Raw genomic sequence first — 13,050 nt, 5'->3', positions numbered from 1 at the left:
TTGAATCCCTCAAAATCAAGCTCTGTTTTGTTTTCCTCTTGCCGGCGGCCATCTTGAATGTTCTTCTCTGCACTGGAAACACTACGGCAACTTTTTCTTATCTGATTTTTCACTTCCCTTAGCACATTCCTGTTATCTCACCTGTTTTTCAAAAGCACTATACCTTTATGTTCTCTGGGACACCACTCACTACCATCAACCTGTACTACAATACTTAGGATTGTTGAAATATGCTGGAGCTCCTCTGCTGCAAGTGTTGACCCTAGGGGTGTCACCTTTTGAATGTGTGGTCACCTGTTATTGTCTGCATTCACCATACCAGCTCAGTGGTTCTCTATGGGGAACACAAATGTATATACTTATATATAATGTGCATATACAGTATAGTGTAACAACACTGCAAACAGTACTGTTGGGGGGAGAAATTTTAGTGCACCTGACCTTGAATGAGTGAGGGAGGTAGCCGCCAGCTGACTGTGTGTAGCGACGACTCTTAGTGCCTGAACTAACTATATCAGCTTAGTTGTACAGTTGTGTTAAACAAAACATGTAGATCCTTATATATAACGTCTGTATATAGCAAATTAAATAAATAATAGGACGGTGGGAGGAGTTAGTGGACGAGTGAGGCGTTGTTGAGGGAGTGGCTGGCTGGTGTGTGGCGGTCACTCCACGTTGCTTTTTGACTCATAATACCAACTTATTCGTTATAGTGAATAAAACATGCAGATACTTATATATAACCTATGTATAGAGTGTAATAACAGTAAAACTATTTGTTTATTGTTTTATGAACATAATAATTGAATCACTAATATGCACACCATACTTTCGAGTATAGCAATGATTCACCAATTTATTATATAAATGTATCACACTACACACTATTGAATAATATTACTACAAAAATCAATTAGAGAGATTGAAATAATTAGGTAATAATATCTTTGTGGCAACTCCCACCTGTCAGCTCAGATGACGCTGACGGTCTCTGACGACCGCTCTGTCAACCCCAACATTTTACCAGACTTCCTCGACCTATTATGGCCAAAATATGTGACCTACGATTTTTTTTCCCCATGCTCAGGGAACACAAATTAACATTTTTAGAAAACAATAATTTTTTTTATTTTTTTTTTCTTGCACACAGGGGGTGTAAATCTCCTCAGGACCCCTTAGCAGCTTAAGGGTTAAGGGGGCCTTCCCTGTTGCCACTTTTGTAGATTGGAACTATGTTAGCCTTTTTCCACACATCAACTACAACTCCTGTAAACAGGGATACCTGAAAAATCAGTTGAAGTGGAATGCTGAGCTCAGGTGCACATTCTCTCAGAACCCATTGTGAAACTCCATCTGGACCAACTGCTTTGTTCTTACTTAGCTCCTTGAGCATTTTTTCCACTTCGTCTCTAGACACCTCTATGTGCTCTATGTTGTTCTCTGGAATTCATATTGTGTCTGGTTCCCTGAAGATTTCATTTTGTACAAACACACTTTGGAATTTTTCATTTAATGTTTCACACATCTCCTTTAAATTTTCCGTGATTTTTTTCCCCATTTTCAACCTCCGAAGATTATCCTTTACCTGCAATTTGTTGTTTATGAATTTATAGAATAGACTTGGTTATGTTTTACATTTGTCTACAATCCCTTTTTCAAAATTTCTTTCTGCCTCTCTCCTCACTGCCGTGTAGTTGTTTCTTGCATCTTTGTATCGCTGGTATATTTGGGGGTTTGGCCTCTTCCTATATTGATTCCATTTTTGTGTTTTTTGGTCTCTGGCCCTCTTGGAATTTCTGTTGAACCAGTCCTGTTCCCTAGTTCTGCATCTCTGTTTTGGTATAAAAAAAATTCTGCTTTTATCATACATTTCACAAAACTTGACATACATCTCATTTACTTCCTTGCCTAGCAACAAGTCTATCCAATTATACTCACTAAAAAAAATTCTAAGGTCGCCATAATGTCCTCTCCTGAAGTCAAGTTTTTCAACTGCTTCAACCTCCTTATTTTCTTCCAGATTATAACGCATTGTATACTTTATTCCCAAGTTTACTTTATTTATTTTATTATTTTATTTTACATACTTTATTTATTGTGTGGAGCATTCTATGTCTGCCATCAACCGGGCCGGGCACCCAGAAAGGTAGGCACCCCAACACAAACCCCTAATCTGGTTAAAACAACTACAGAAAACTAACAAGTAAACAGAACTCCCCAATTGAAAAACAAGCATGACGTCACACTTGCTGCGTCACTTTTCTGCGCAGCTTCCCCCCCCCCCTCCCAGAAGGATGGGGAAGGGGAAGGGGGAGCCCCAGACCCATCGCGCCGGCTATCCACCTGTCAGTTCTCGGCTGATGTGATTGTGGCTCGGTCGTGTGGCTCCAGCTCCAGATTCTCTCATGTGTTGTACTGTGCCTTGTGTCCAGTACTGCTCTTATGGTGGCGTGCGAGCTGGGAGTAATATTCACAGGTACTCAAGCTACATGTGCTTAGGGTTCCCTTCCCTGAGTGCCCTGTAAGTACTGCCCTTGGGGCTTGGGTTTATCTTCCACAAGTCACCTTGGGGTCTACCTCTGTTGGTCTTTTGCTGCTCGGTATTTGACCGCCCTGAGTGTGTTGGGGAGTTTCCTCCCTTGTTTACCTTGGGGGTAAGTGGTAGTTTTTGCACTGGCAAGGGCGCAGGGTACTGCGCAGCTAGTTTTCACCTATTACAGTGGCCAGTTTTTTTCCTTCTGGTTACTTTGTTCTCTTGAAGGGGTTTTCTTTTCATTTTTGTTTGTGCCTGGTGGGGGTGTCTACTTTTATTCCCCTATCCCCAGTTATCTTAGGGTTTTGACCTCCTATGTTCAGTGGTACCCCCTTGCTTGGCACCCGTGAGTGGACACGTCCCGGGGGGGGGGGTCCGTTTTAGACGTTTGTTTGATAGACATGGGCGCCGGTTAGCAGTACCCTGCCTGGGCCTGCCCTTCGCGATAACAGTCTAAGGCCCCTGGGAAATCCCGCGGGGGTGCAAGGGGTTCAATGGATGTGACCCCTGGGTCCCTTCTCGCCTTGTGCGAGTTTGAGGGTTACTCTGTTCCCTTGTCTCAGGGCGACACATTGTTTCTTCCTCCGTTATGCTGCCTGTTGGGTCGGTGACACTTTCAACCTGGAGTCTTGCGAGCATTTTTGCTTGTTTGTGATTCACTTTACCCAATCCACTGATGACACTATCTGGGTGCAGGCGGCTCAGGCGTTGCATGCTATCTTGAGGTTATCTTGAGAGGATTTTGGGACTTAGTGTCCCCGTGGCCCGGTCCTCGACCAGGCCTCCACCCCCAGGAAGCAGCCCATAGCAGCTGTCCAACTCCCATGTTACCTATTTACTGCTAGGTAACAGGGGCATCAGGGTGAAAGAAACATTTTGCCCATTTGTCTCCGCCTCTACTGGGGATTGAACCCGAAATCTCAGGACTACGAATCTGAAGTGCTGTCCACCCAGCTGTCAGGCGTCAGGTGCTAGGTTTAGGTTGCTGCAACATGCTAGGTTGATTGCTACCCCGGATGCCCCAAGGCTACCCTGCTTTGCTTGTAGAGACCCGGATTTGGGGGTATTGGGCGTTTCGACCTTGGTTCAGTCCGCACCCCCTCGTTCTTCCCCTGCTGTGGTTCATTCTGGTTTCCCCCCCCCCCCCCCCTCTCCTTGCTTCCGGCATCGGAGTGTCTGTGGGCTTCATGGTCGGGGAGGTGGGGGGGGGAAGTTTAGAGGATTCTGAGACTCGGGAAGTTTCGGGGGTTGCCCCTTCTGGGGTGGCAACGGAGGCATTTGATTCGGTTCCTCCAGTTGTTGCAAATGAGTCTGACCAGTGCCCCCCCCCCACCCTCCTTAGTGTTTTACGGCTGGCCCGGCTTCTGATTTTGAGGCCTGAGCTTTGGAGGACAATTCGGCCCCGGGACCTGGTATAGAGGTTCCCGGGGTTAGGGGGGGGGGCTGGCTGGCTTGGGGACCTTAAGCCCCATTGGACCCAACTGGGTTTTCCTACCCTTTGAGTGGGGCTTACTTTTGCAGGGAGTGGGGGTTTTCCTTTCCTTCCCTCTCTACATACGAGTTGGTTTTGGTGATGGTCCTTCCCCGGTTCAGTTCCGTGTCCCTTCGGGTCCTTCAGTTCCGTCCTTCCTGTGGATAATTTTAACAACATTCTTATCTGGGACATGTATTCTTCTGCGTCATGTCACATTCATGTAAGAATCGTATCGGGATCCTGCATGACTCTTGGTCAAGTATACCAATGGGCCCATATGTGCCCTTGTGATTTAGTGCTTGATTATCTAGGGTCTCGAAGGTTTGAGAAGAACTTCGATAATTCACATATTATTGGAACGTCTGTCAGTTTCTGGTGAGGATTACCTCCAGTCCTTTCTTGAACTCGTTGGTTCACTTCCATACTACTTATCATCTTTCAATACTATATCTAATTATTTTTTAATCACATCTCATTTCCGTAATCTGTCTAGGCAATAAAAATAATTGTTAAATAAACATTGTCGGCTACCCTCTCCGAAAGAAGGGTGGAGTCACCTTGGACCTCATGCATTCTGAGCGTGGCCCGAGGGAGATAGTTTTGTTTCTAGACAGTATAACATGTGTTGGTGTTCTGCGACCTTTCTCAAGGGTAATACACCGCACTAGCTACTCTCTCCAGTCATAGCCCCCTTGATACTGGGGGAGTTCTGGATTTTCTATATAAGGACACTTACTAGTTTTTCTCTGAATGCAGGAGTAGGGTGGCTCGGAGTGATGCCCTCTCCGCCTCTACTCTACGCCTACTCTTATCCTAATGCATATGCAACGTAGGACATAATCCACTACCAATGCTCCCAGAATATTACATGGCTGAGCTGTGTCATGCCACTATAGTGTCTACACTCTACATGCGAGATTATATGGTCTGGCTACACTGTCAGCCAGGCACTGGCTGTCGATTTTTGGATAAGTGTTGGGTATTGTTTGTGGTATGTTGATTGGACACTTTGTGTGCATTTTAACGTTGCTTTAATATGTCCGTATATCTTGTTGTTCATTACACTGTGGGGCATAGCCCAAAATTTTGGTAACTTTTGATTTACTTTTTCAGCGACTGAATCTTTTTTTGACTCTGGGCACTCATTCATTACCCGTCATTCAGTCCCTGGCCTTATATATATATATTGGAATCTCTCTGTATATATAGTTTATCTTGTACATTACATTAGCAATTGCTAATTAAGTCGTGTTAGTTCACCATATTGATTATACACGTGTACTCTCTTGTCCCTAGCTACCGGTGTGTTGACTATATTTACAGTCATTTCATTGCATATTTACGTATTTCCTACCTCTGTGCTACACATTCTTGTGTATATTAGTATGTGCATATTGGCTATACTGATGATAGTGCTAGGCTGGACTATGTACATGTTCATTGCCCTGATTTTGAACTGGCCAGTGTTCAGTTATAGCGCAGAGTTCTTTCCTCTTCTTGTATCACACTACCGACTGCCGGGTAGGCAATGTCTGCAGATGGATGTCGATTTCCATTCAACCACTCCTGCCCTCTGCAGTTAATTTTCATTGGGACGGGGGGGAGCTTGGAATTACAGCCCTGGCTACGAACTTTTCTTTGAGTTAGTTTTCCATACGGGAATTTTTATTTTAATGCAGTACATATCCTAAGTAGTTTTCCTCATACAATACTCAGCGTCATGTGCGTCGTTCTGCCCTGCTGGAGCTGGTTGCACCATTCCTGCAGGATGCGGTGTCACTGTTTTCGTTTCACGTCTCGCATGTTGGCTCGTAGTGCTCGCTTCCTCGTTGGCCTCTGCCTGGGCCTCTGGCTCTTCGGTTTTCATCCCCATTTTGTCCTTGCTGTTTGCGGGGTCTGCTGTTGGGCTGTTTCTGCAAGCGGTTTCTTCTCGTCATCCGTTGTCGGTCTTGTTGGTCCTTCAATGGTCCCAGGGGGTGGGGATCCTCCAGGATGGGGCGTGTCTGCTCGCCCGGGTTGGTTCTTTCCCGGCTCGCTGGGTTTGGTGCCTGGTGCCCTGATGGACATTCCATCTGGTTCCCTGACAACCTTGGTTTCAGGCACTGCTTGCTCGGTGTCCGTACCAAGGGATTGTTTAGAGACGTACTCAGACGATTGTTACAGAGCTGGTTTGGTCTTCTCGAGGCTTTGCGTCTGGTGCTCTACTTTTGACTCAAGTCTATCACCATCTGTTCATTTTTGTTGGGACGGGGGAAGCTCGGTGGATATCAGGTGGCTTCATTGATGGTGTCCCACCTGCGTGCTTCATCTCGATGGCTGTATGGGGCTTCCTGGCGATCCTTCCTTTTTCTCTTTTTGTCTCTTCGTAGGTATACTTCGCTTTTTGTTGAGGTGGTCTTGTCCTTTCTCTAGTGGCCGTTTCAGGACCGTCTTCGTATGCCGCATTCTGTCGCCCCGTATCGTGTGGTGCTGGCGGAGCTGCTACGGCTTGCTTTCAGTTTTGATGTTCCTTCTACACCATTTCACAAGCTGTCTAGGGCTGTCTCTTGCGCCGCCTGAGCTGTCCTGTTCTTTGGACATGATGCTCTCTTACCTCTTCCCCCCGGTTGGTTGTGGCCCCTTCGGTTCCGGATTGTTTCTCAGAGGTTTCTACTCCTTTGGGTTCTGGTGTTAGGTTTGGTTGTTGCAGCCGTTCTTCTTTTTCTGGTGAGGTTGGGTTGGCTGTTTTTCTGGAGGAGGTCCATGGGGTTGTTGTTGCTTGGTATTTTTGGCCGGGGGTGCATCTTCTTGTGTCTGGTTGTGGCTCTCAGCAGTTGCCTGCATGTCGTGGCCTCTGTGGCCCCTGGACATGCTTTGAGTTGCCCGGGGTTCCCCTTTGTCCCCTGTTCTGGGGTTTTGGTCTCCCGGGTTGTCTGCGGGGTCCTTTCGGTGTTGCCTGTTGTCTTGCTTTCGGGTTTTAGGCACATGGTTTCTGCCTCCCAGGTTTGTCCCTCTTTTGTCCTTGGCTTTGGGTAGATAGCTCTTGGGAGCCGAAGGGGGCTCCCCCCAGAACTCCTCGCCATTTTCTGGGTGAGACCTGGAAGCTTCTTGGCAGCCCTCCCCTTTCCCCAGTTGGCTGGTTTTTTCGCGTGTTTTGACATCCACTCTTGAACTGGCAAGTGGATAGCCGGTGCGATGGGTCGAGGGGCTCCCCCTTCCCCCTCTCAGGGAGGGGGAAGCAGCGCAGAAAGTGTGACGTCATGCTTGTTTTTCAATTGGAGAGTTCTGTTTGCTTGTTAGTTTTCTGTAGTACAGTAATTTTAACCAGATTAGGGGTGTTTAGGCCACGAAATTGTTTTTGATTTCTGTGTGCTTCCCCGGCTGGCCAGCAAGGCGGCGCTGTGTCTTGTTTACATGTGACTGTGTGTGGCTCAAGTTTTGGAGGAGTTTTTGCCTCTATCTGGAGGTACTGTGGTACCTGAGCTTACGTATTTAATCCGTTCCCAAAGATGGTTCATAACCCAAAAATTTTTAAACCGAAGCGAATTTTCCCATAAGAAATAATGTAAATTGAATTAATCCATTCCACACTCCCATAAATATTAACTTCAAAGTAAATTTTATACCTAATTCACCTGTTACGGCCCTCTCGGGTCGCAATCGGGTTCTTTCTTTGATGTTGTTAGAGGTAGGGTATCCGGCCCCAAGCTAGTAGTGGCTTTCAAGGGATGTGATCCGTAACGCAAGAAAATTAAAAGGGGAAGGGAAATAAAGTCAAAAACTTAATAATATAATTAGCACCTACACCATAAATAATATAAAGATTAACACAAGGGGGAGGAATAAACACTAGAATGCACAACGTCGTCTTCTTCTGAAGACTCTGAACGTTCACGGTGCTCAACGGTGCCAAGCTCTTGGTCCTCTCGTGGCCTTACGACGAATCCTTCGATCCTCTCGAGTCTACCCTGGCCACAGGCCAGCCAAATCACAGTTCCACTGGGGGCACCGTCGTGGAGGCCATCAACCACAAGTCCAGCCGGTAGCTGGCAGGTTCCAAACAGCGACGCTGGTTAGGCCACTCCACGAGCGATACTAGGGTAGCCCTAGTCAGGAGCCTCGTGTGATCCCCACAGACCACTCTCCTCGCCACAACACCCCAGTGGTTAAGCGTCTCCACCAGTCAGTCCCGGGTATGACAATCACTCAACTGCCACTTCACAGGCAGGTTAACACCACAGTGTTCATCCGGGAGGCGACTCACAGCTGCTGCAGCAAACACTTGGAGACAAGTCGGCTGCCTTGGGTAGACTCATCCAACTTCCATTACAGCAGTCCCAGGTCGACTCTGTAATCAGACACATCATCAGTAACAGGGACACACTAGGACACCTTACTTACAGGCTTAGACACAAACGCCCGACGTATCTACTCCATAGATGGCGTTGCTGTCTAAGCTCCACCTCACCAGAGGTCAGCAGCGGCTGTGTTATGAGCTGATCAGGACGGGAAACTAGCGCTTGTGGCCAGTATAGCTCGTCCTCACTCGTTGACGCCGTCCATTTGGAGGGGGTTTCGGGAGCTGACCCACAGATGGCGTGGTCGTCACTGCTCCGTGCTCGGACGTCGGGCTCGGGTCCGTAACACCTCCCCACCAAAAAGAATTTGGTTTGGGGTTCTATAAAAGAAAAGACAAACCAAATTAGTACGTGGATACAACTCCACACAGATTCACGTACACTATTAACTGGAATGGTGAGGCTGTCTTGTCCACAGAACTGTACTACTGGGGAACTCTGGCACAAAGGAAACTTTAAGATGGAAGACGATAATCTGCCTGATGTAATCTTCCACCTCTCCACTGCGATGTCAAGCAGGGGCATAATCTCACATCTCTCGAGTAAGGATCGATATAAACACGACCTGGGGCGACTCGACACTTCCCTGTGTCGTGGCACCGATGACGGCTGGTCACAGACGGCATTTCTGGTGCCGGTCCGGTAGTCCTTCAGGGAGACGGGAACCTGGAATACAGGGGTTGGATTATTTAGAGTGACAGCGACAGTCGAATCAGTACTCACAGTATACGCCTCTACTAGGCTCACACCTAGTTCCAACAGGGCTGCTCGTACATCGAGGATGGCATTCGCTCTGCCACCGTCAGGTCGACCAACGTTCCGTATAACGCTGCATTTAGGCTCAGCAATCACGCGGGGGTGTCAACCTGTCGGAAATAGTCACTTATATTATCATATCTCGTACCTCCTGTATCTACCATCACCTTCCAGGTCCCTTCTTCGACGGCAACACTCACAGTGCACGTCTCTAATCCCTGGGATCTCTTCGCGATGTTCATGGGAGCCATCATCTGTTGGATCGTCCACTGGTCCTTACTGAGAACACATATGAGAACAAAACAAAACACCGCTAAGAAACATTTGGCTAACTTAGGGATAAGCTTCCTGAGCCTGTCATGTCCATAGCCGGCAATTTCCACTAGCCTGGTTTGGACCGAAGAGGGCACTAGACCTTTTGAACATACCTCACATACCTCCGACGTCTGGGGAATCTCTGGCTGGTTCAGCATACATTGTACTTTGCCATGCCGCAAGTACACATCCGCCTTCGCTCCAGACTCTTTGGTATCCGTGGGTACTTGCACACGAGACCTCTCTTCTTGCTCAGTCGCTCCTGCCATCGTAACCGTATGTTCCTCGTCGGGAGAAGAATCAGGAGAGACTGCTATAATGCTGTCGATCTGCGGGTGAGAGGAAGGATTAAACATATCTAATTCCGGATCTGTCCGTACTTGGATATTACCACTGCCTGCTGTTACCTCGGACCTTGCTGTTCCGGCCGACTCGTCCTCGACCTTGGGATGATTGTTGCGCCAAACTGTCACCAAGTCGTTGGCTAGTACCACGTCAATCCCAGCTATAGGCAGGGTATCGACTACTGCCAACGCACATGTGCAGCTGAAGTAAGGCGAGTCGAGATGTACCGGCACTAAGGGGGCGACGTACCGCGTCCTAGGAAACCCGACTAGGACAACCTTTTGTCTCCTATCCACACTCACTCCCTCGGGTAACGAGCTACTCACGATCAGAGACTGGGCTGCTCCACTATCTCTGAGCACTACAACAGATCTACCAGTATGACCACTCGATACATACCCGCTTGAAGTGTGAGGGGAAAACAATCTGGATTCTTCCTGACTAGTCATCAGGGACGGGGTTCCCTCTGGTGGTGTCACACAGCTCATTAGCATCACCTCCCTACGTGGGCCGCTACCTCTTCTGCCTCGGCACATAGCAGCTACATGCCCTTTTTGCCCACAGGTCCAGCACACCATATTCCTCCTCGGACTTCGGTGCTTAGGACTGTTAGGACTAGTCCTTCGAGGGCTACTTGGGGGCGTCTTCTTAGCGCTTCGTGGGACGGGGGTCTCCTCTTCGTCATGAGGTTTGTCAAACCGGCGTTGGTAATTCCTCGGGACGTACTTAGCAGAAGGCCTATGCGTCAGGATGTATTCCTCAGCCATGGTGGCTGCCGCACTCAAGGTCTCCACCTGCTGCTCTTCTAAGTACGTTTTTAGATCTCCAGACAGACAATCCTTGAAGTCCTCTAACAGTATGAGCTGCTCGAGGTCTTCTTTGGTCTCCACCTTCCGAGAGGCACACCATTCCTGGAAAAGTCGCTCCTTGATAGTGGCGAATTCGGTGAAAGTGTGCTCTGAGGTCTTTTTCAGGTTTCTGAACTTCTGCCTGTAAGCCTCAGGTACCAATTGGTACGCCATGAGCGCCATGGCGTACCCTAGGCAAAGTTCGTAATGCAATTTGGATTTTACGAAGAAATTGGGCTCGTAACCTGAAAATTTGTAAAGAAGGGCATTTGTGAGCCGAGGTATCACTTTACTTCTCCTGGAGCCGTGTGTATATGTAAATGTGTGTTTGATTATTTGTATATGAGTAATAATATGTTTTATGGCCGCCTGTTGTTTCTTTTTCAGGGTACGTTTTCCCCCAAAAGTTGTGGTGTTTCGGGCTCCGTTTTGGGTTCAGGTTCATTTCCAGTTTCCTTTGGGTTCTTCGGTTTTGTCTCCTGGAGATTTTCCTCTCAAATTTCTCTTGTACAGGTTTGGGTGGCCCTTGGTGGTTTCCTCCGGTGTGGCCCAGTCTTGGCCTCTAATCTGGCCCCGACCTCTAATGAGGGGCGGTCCCTGGGTCTTCCTGGCTTGCAGACGGCTGTCTTGCTTTGGCCTGGGCCCCAGCTCTGGGGTTTTCTCCACTCTTTTGTCTGTTTTGTTTGCAGTCTAGGTTGTTCCTCAGTCCCTGGCAGCTTCTGCTGCTGCCATCCTCTTTCTGCTTTGTTGGTGATCCGGGGTCGGCGTTCTCGTGCTCCTGGCTGGATCGTGCCAGGGTTCGGGTCTCTGCAGGTCGAGGTAGGCCTTGTTGTAAGTTTCTGAACCGGCACCACTTTCTCGTATGGGGTGTTGGCCCTTTCGTGGGTTGTCCCCACAGGAGCCAGGGACACTAAAGCCCCGAAATCATCTCAAGATAACCTCAAGATATTGCCCCGTTACCAGGATGCTGGTGGAGGGGGGGGGGCAGGGACTCGTGCTGTTTGCTCATGCCTGATCCCATGATTTGTGGGTTTTTCGGGTTGTGTCATCCGGCCTGTGGTGGCATTGGGTGGCTCCTTTTTCTACCGGGGGATTCGGGGCTGACTTCCCATTCACTCTGTTAGGTCATCTTGGAGTGGGTGAGCTTGGGAGTGGTCGAAAAGACCTTGTCCCTCAGGTGGGTTTCCCGCCTGTTTCCAGTACTGAAATGGGACTGTGTGGATATGTGGTTCATTCTGGACTTGTCCTGCTGAACCTCTGGATTCCTTGCCCCTCCTTTCGGATAACTACTCTGTCCCTGGTTTGGCTTCTGTTAGAGCCGGGTTGTTGGTTGGTGATTCTGGATCTCCGGGATGTATATTGGCACCTCCCTATTCATCTGGAGTTCAGGGACTGGTTAGGTTTTGTGGTGGAGGGGCAGGCTTACCGCTTTCGTTGCCTTCCTTTTGGGTTGAATCTGGTGCCTCGCATATTCACGTGTCTTCCCGGTTCGTGGTGGCCCTTCTGCATCTGCTAGTGGTTCAGGTGTAGGCCTATCTCGACAACTGGTTGGTGTGGGCTCCCAGCCGGTCTGCTTGTCTGCTCACCAGGAGGGGGGGGGGTGGTTCTTTCCCAGTTCACCGGATTCTGGTTCCTGGTGAGCTGGAGGAAGTCTCATCTGGTTCTATCCAAAGGTTCGGACCCAGCTGGGCCTCGTGAGGGACTCTCGGAACACTTCCTTGTGTCTCCCTCCGGAGGCATTGCTGCTGCTGCAGTCCTGCCTTCTGCTGTTTGGGGGGGGGGGGGGTTCCCGGGTTATGTGGTGGTTGCTCGAGCAGTTGTGCAGGAGTCTGACCTTCCCTGTGCCGATTTACTCACTGGGTCGGGTCTGGCTTCAGCGTTTGGTAGCTCCAGGGAGCCAGAGGAACTCTACACAGAAAACCAGCGTTGAATGTAATGAAACGCCATTTTCTGGGTGAGTCCCGGAGGCTCCCCGGCACCCTCACTCCCTCTGGTCAGCGGTTTCCATTTTGTTTTTTATTCTCAGCCTCTGAGTTAGGCTTGTGAGTAACCGGTACGGGAGGTCCAGGGCTTCCCCTTCACCCTCCCAGGGAGGGGAGGGCTGCATGGACAAGTGGTGTGGCGGTGTGTATGATGTTTGCTTGTTTCTTTAGATGGGGGGGTGGAATCTGCCTCTCTATTCGGTCTCTGGTTGCAATTTTTCTTACCATGTGGGGTCTGTTTTGTTATGCCTACCTTTCTGAGTGCTAACCCCAGTTGATGGCAGATATGGAATGTCCCCAAATACATGGGGTTTCCATAGGCCATTGCTCCCTTTGCCTTTTTGAGGCGGCCAGGTTCTGGCTTGTGGTCCTCGGTAGGCTGAACTCCAATTGACTGATGACCCTGGACTAATATGCACATATCAATCCGATAGCTCCAGAGAACCGGAGGGACTCGCCC

The 13,050-nt window shown here is 48.9% G+C and overlaps 1 protein-coding gene across 3 annotated transcripts in view; it reads left to right on the top strand.

Annotated features, from left to right (window-relative positions):
* LOC123752829 (uncharacterized) overlaps nucleotides 1-13,050 on the top strand; it is a 64,714-nt gene that overhangs the window by 16,799 nt on the left and 34,865 nt on the right. The window contains exon 1 of one of the 3 annotated variants that reach the window (XM_069324584.1): nucleotides 2,343-2,476. The exons of the other annotated variants lie outside the window; for them this stretch is intronic. The gene's annotated coding sequence lies outside the window, so the exon portion shown is untranslated. Of the gene's footprint in view, nucleotides 1-2,342; nucleotides 2,477-13,050 lie in introns of those variants that run through there. 3 annotated transcript variants of the gene reach the window in all.

This window comes from Procambarus clarkii, chromosome 14 (genome assembly GCF_040958095.1).
Source record: "Procambarus clarkii isolate CNS0578487 chromosome 14, FALCON_Pclarkii_2.0, whole genome shotgun sequence".
NCBI classification, from domain to species: domain Eukaryota; kingdom Metazoa; phylum Arthropoda; class Malacostraca; order Decapoda; family Cambaridae; genus Procambarus; species Procambarus clarkii.
Note: the sequence above shows the minus strand (reverse complement) of the source record. Positions and strands in the feature narration are given on the sequence as shown.